Genomic DNA, 6,000 nt, shown 5'->3' on the forward strand with positions numbered 1-6,000 from the left:
GGAAAGTTTGATTCCTCAAAAGTGACCTGCATCTGACTCTTCCTTGCAGGAACAGAGGATGCAGATGGGATGTCCAAAGAGGACAATAAGGCGATGATAGAGGTTTCGAAGATCAAGTGCAGGGTAAAGAAGTTGATAATGGCACATATGCTCTTGTTTGTACCTTTTCCACACAATACCAAGGAGATGTATTTGCCTGCTATATGAAGATGAGCTACCAAAAGAAAATTTCTCCCCGTAGACTTACCCAGTGGAACCGATTGCCCCAAGGTATTTTGGTGGCCAAGAGCAAAAGCTTTTTAAGAAGCTGTTACAAAACCCATTAATCATTTCTGTGGGTGACTACAACCTGTATGCAGTCATAGCCTGTGTGCAATACATATCCTCAGCTACAAACCTTCTGGTTAGTCTTATTAAGAAAATCCCTCTCATTAGGCAACAAGAGCTGTCAGTTGTCTCAGGCGTCCTGCACTGACCTGAAGCTCTGTATTTCCACAGTTCCCCCACCGTCACCCCCACCAAGGCGGGGCTGCAACACACGCATCCAAGTCCTCTACCTGAAAGGTCCCTCTCAGCTGGGCAAAACAATCTAGATATCTGTGGCTCCAGATCAAGGGTGAGTAGGAAAGACCAGAAGCTGCAGGGGCAAAGCCTGATGCCTGTCAAAGTCAGCACCGGCACTCTCCCCAATTTCTGCAGAGCTGGGATTTCTGCATTCATTTTGTTTCGATGTCAAGATGAGGAGGAGGGTTGAGATGTGCTGTCGAGATTTCTACCTGAAAAATTAAAATAACCAATTTCAGGTTAGCTTTTTGTTTAGTTACTTGTTGCAGCTTGTCACCAAAGGGCCTCTTTCGGCTGCATAAAGCACTTCCCTGGCTTAGTCATGTGGAAGATAGAAGTCAGAGTTTGTTTTAAAGGGAGATCAGAAAACTGAACCGTGGCAGAGGCTCAACAGAAGAGGTGGGAAAAGTAGTGTTTACCAAGTAGTTCAGCGTTGGAGAGATAAACGGACATTTGAGCTCCTTTCGCTACATAATGTTATTAGTTATATGAAATTAGACTGTCAAATACAGCACTATAAAATGCAAGGGGAATGCAAGAGGGCAAGAAGGAGAATGAACACACAGGGGACAAATCACTGTCACTCACAGAGGAGTGCCTGGCAGACTAAGAATTAAGTTCATTCCTCAGGGCAAGCCATCCCCAGCTGTTATAAATACATTTTAATGCCCCTGTCAACGTGCAGAAAGAAAGAGCCAGCCTTCCCCAACACAGTGTGTCAGGTGTTTTCTGTCATTCAGAGAGCTTGAAAGAGCCACATTTAGATTGCAGTTTTGTCACTTCTCCCTCTAGCAGTGCTAAGGCAGCTTCTTTACCAGTCGGATGGAGCAGGCAGTGATTTTGGAGCCTCCTCTTGGGAAGCAGCAATAGCTGGACAGTGTGGTTGCTGCCTGCTGCTGCCATGCTCCACCTTGCATCGCTAATGCAAACAGGGAGTTTGTTGGACTCCTTCAATCCCCCTCTGGGCTGTATTGCAAAATCAGCATTTAACAGGCTGCTTGGCTTTTCCTCGGAGGGCTGCTGTGGCAGGACAACTTCGGCCACACTTGGGTGGTAGGGGAGAGCAAGCCCCTCTGGCTGACGGCCAGCCTGCAGGAGACCTTGCTCAAGCTCACACTGCGAGCTGTTGCTTCCCACTAAAGCCATTCCCAGAGGGGTGAGGTGAGATTAAACCGCAAGCCCTGAGCAAAAAGCAATGATGTCCCCAGTCCCCAGAGTATGGCGTTACCTCCCTTTTCCCATTAGTCCAGGTCCTACTGCCTTCCCTAAGCTGCAGCTCGGCTACAAACAACTTTGGGGTGACTGCAAGCTAGACTGGAGCCAATTCTCTTTGCTACTGCCTTATTTTTCATTTCTGAAAAGCCCTGCAGCACTTCTTTCAGAAATAAATGCCAGGAGGGGACTTTTCCCCTTGCTGTCAGACAGCTGTGCAGTGCTACAGATGCCAGCCCAAAACACCATCTCTAGCAAAATCAGAGCCAGTGCTGGGGCTACTGACAGGCTCCAAAATGGAGATTGGATTTGTTTGAGATGAGCAGCTCTCAGATATGGTCCCATCAACCCAAGGGGAGTGAAATCACATCCCACCTTGTAAATGCACTTTTGGGTTTCTGCTGCCTTTCACTTCCCTCTGAAACATAAGTCTGGCCCCAGCTAGACCATGATCTCTGAGCAGGTAGGAAATACACAGTGTTTAGCACACAGGAGACCAAGCACAGGGACAAAATAGGATGTAGCCATGAATAAGCAAACCAAACGGGAGACTCTGAAAGAGGAGGTCATTTTAAATAAAGAGCATTTTCATGAGACAAATGTGCTACTGCAAGGCAGCCTGCAGCCAGCTGCCCATCCATGGAGCCAGGCTTACAGGGCAAGACAAGCTTCGTGCTTTCCCTTTGGGCTCGAGTCAGTAATTTGTTCTCTTCCTGGCATCAGGCCAGTGGATGACATGGCACACCCATCCCTGTCCCCCCGAGTTATACCAGTACAACAGTTTGCAAGGCTTTGCTTTAGCCAGAATACTGAAACAAAACAAAAAAACCCCCAAACCAACAAGCCTTTGAAAGTCACTGAAACCTTTATCACTGCACTGTTATGACTGGAGAGCGTGGCCCCACAATTACTTGGATGACAACAAGCGGGAGGTAGCAAACATCACTTTTACTGCCAGAGAAAGCCAGCAGTCAGCACGAGGCACTGATTCAGAGCCACAACCTGTTCCTTGGCAGGCAGATGTTGCCAAGGTCCCACTAAGTCACTGCTGAGGATGATAAAAATGAGCTTGCTGCTCTTGCATTGCTACTTCTGTTGCTTTGCTGATGTGAATATCTGACCTTGGGTCTCGACTGGTCCTAACTGGCATCACCCACTTGAAGCCAACAAAAAACATGGACAACCACACCAGCTACTGACCGGATCCACAGCAATGCCCAGGGCCGAGGGACAGAGGCATCCTTTTGAAACAGAAAGGCTTTGTTTCTATGATTTGTTTCATTCTCATTTTATTTCTAAATGGCTCTTGTTTGCCTGCAATCGCCTCAGCAATAGTTCACATACTGTAACATGCCAAGCTACCACAAAACATCTCAAGAAGAGATATTTCACTCAGCTCAGCAGCCCTTAAAGGGAAGTGTCTGCTGTCAGACTTGTGTGCTCTTCACCCATTGATGCATGGGCCTGTCTGAGAGCAGACTTTGGTTCAGCGCGTATGCCCTGCGAGATGGAGATTTTATCAGCATTACTGTTGCAGCAGTTCTTTAAAAAACAATGTGGGATCTCATATTTCTGCAAGCACATGCATGCGATTTACAACCTTATAGCCAGCAGCACCGCAACACAGATTACTTAATCCATCATTTCCCAGGAGGGGAAGGCAGTTGCTAAGGCACAGGGAGGTTTCAGCTGGGTGAGACCTGGTCATTATCTATAGAAGTAACTGCTTTCAGAGAACACACTGCTTTCTAAACTTCAGCTGGAAGCAAAATTGCATCCCCAAAACCTGAGCCCCCATCCTGTCCCACCCTTAGCTATACACAGCCAAAGACTTCCATCAGAAGTGCCACACCAGTAATTCCACTTATAAACGTTCACGAGACACAGAGATAAGTAGCGAGTCTCATTAGTCAGCCTTATCCTCCCGAGCTTAGGGACACAGCATTGGGACAAAACTACCGTGCTACAAAAGAGAGACTTCCCTGTTCTCTACCACGCGCCATTTTACTGTCCTTATAATCAAGGTTTTTTTCTAGTAGGTATAAAATAGCCACCACTGATGATGGCATAACAGCCTAAATCATTTCAAATTGCTTCTCCATTTGCTATGATTATTAACCAGCAGCATAATGAGGAAGAAAAGTGTTTTCTAGGTATATACTTTCTCTCTGAGACACCTGGCTGCAAGGCTCTATTAGGTCTTTCACAAGAACCCACTGATCTGATCAGAGATGGTTGATAACTAGATTGAAAAGTGAGTGTCTGCTCTTTATTGGTGAGGGTTGGGGATGCTTATACTTGATTTTACTGAGTCCGGGTCTTCTGTCTAAGCTAAACTTGAGATGGTGCCACTCAACTTCACACTAAGCTCCATGCAAAGAATACCACATGCAAAATTAACATCAGGTTATGCAAAGTCATTGTTTTCAGCCTCTCCACCTTGCGTTAATTTTATTCTCCAACTCCCAATCCACAGGCATTCAATTCTCTCCAGGAGTTTCTAGGGGGGGCTGCATGCAGGGAGTGCAAGGAGCACAAACAGGGCTCGCTCTTTGAATGGCCATCAGTACAAAATGTTATGTATGTTCTTGCTCAGCACTTCAAAAATCCTGCCTTTGCTTTCTGAGAGCTGGTTGCCCAGGGCTCCCACAACCTCCTTCATCACATGCAAAGTGACACCACCTTCATGACATCCAGCACTCTGATTTTCTAGTATATAACTTCTCTCTTTCATATACAGCCAAAGAAAACTATCACACACCTCTCCCAGTGCTTGTAACCACAAGGTGGAGGCTTATGCTAACATACTCCCAACCCTCAGCACCACAGAGCACCCGATGGAAAGAGGCTACATGAACTCTGCAAAGCAATATGAGGGGGGAATTAAAAATGTTTAATTGCATTTACAGCTCAGCAGATTGCATGAGAGAGATGTAGGGTTATTTAGGTTACATGTCCTTAGCGATGTGTCATCAACGGTGGTTTCACCCTACCCCCAAAACATTATCAAAATCACAATATTATCAAAATCTTCTTCACTGAAGTAATCTGGTGTCAGTGAAAGCACGCTCATTTACATCAGGTCCTCAGCAGTTCCCACTGGGTGGGGGGGCAGGGTGAGGTGATTTTTCTCTTGGACACAGGATCACTTGCTCTGCCACATCTCCTGCCATAAAAAAGTTCACCAGGATGGTGGAGACCAGGAACTCCAGGATTCAGTGTGGAAATGTAGGAGGAAGGGGAGAAAGGGAGAGAAATCATGACTAGCCTGACTCTGTCCTTATCTCTCAGCATATCAACGCAGAGCTTAATGGAGTCATAATGAACATGTTCTCGGGTACATGTTTTTTGCAGCAGGCTTTGCAGCTCTTGTATAAGACAGACAGCTCCATCTCCTGGGATATAGCTCAGTCCCTGGGCCATTAACAGAGTCCTTGAAAGGGCTCATTTTTTTTATTCTATTTTTTTCCCAGTGTTGAAGAATTCCCTGTGAAAGTATTAGGTGACTGTGTGGGAGGGGGGGGAAGGAGAACATCTTGTTTTGCTTGCTTTAAGACTGCAGCCCTTCGGAGATAGCTAACACAACACTGCCAACAACCAGCTTGCAGGCTTGGGGCTTAGAAAGACCATAACCCACTGGTTCATTTCAATGGACACTAATGTTTGTCCCTGGATTTCTCACTCTTGCGGCACTGTTAGGCAGCCAAATCACTGTCCTTTCCCCCGAGCAATCAGAGTTACAAAGGAAGTGCCCCCTTTGGTCTCTGCTCAGACTGGGGCAAAATCAGAAAAAAAGGGAGCTGGGCTTCCAAACTGGAAACCTCTGGGGCTTTGGGTTTTTATCACTTATGCTGCAGCACTGAAAGTCACTTGGCTCCTGAATCTGGGGACTGATGCACAAGACTTACAATAAAAACATAGGGTTTGGTAAGAATCGTTGACTGAAATCACAATAATAATTCCGAAGTGTAGGGCTTGTAACTGTGAAAAGCAAAATAATTTAAGGGAATACATTACAGAAGTTAATACCCCAAATGAATAACAAACTCTTGAAAATAAAGCAGAATATGGTCTAAAAATACTTGCTGCAAGTACTTGTAATGAAATAATGACAAGATAAAACTGTAGCTATTTTTATTAGAAAATATTATTGAGTTCTTATTAGGACAGTGTCTAGCAGCTTCAGCTAGGGCAGGACTCAGTTAAAGGAATGCACATTACACC

Source organism: Harpia harpyja, chromosome 7 (genome assembly GCF_026419915.1).
Source record: "Harpia harpyja isolate bHarHar1 chromosome 7, bHarHar1 primary haplotype, whole genome shotgun sequence".
In the NCBI taxonomy this organism is placed as follows: Eukaryota; Metazoa; Chordata; class Aves; order Accipitriformes; family Accipitridae; genus Harpia; species Harpia harpyja.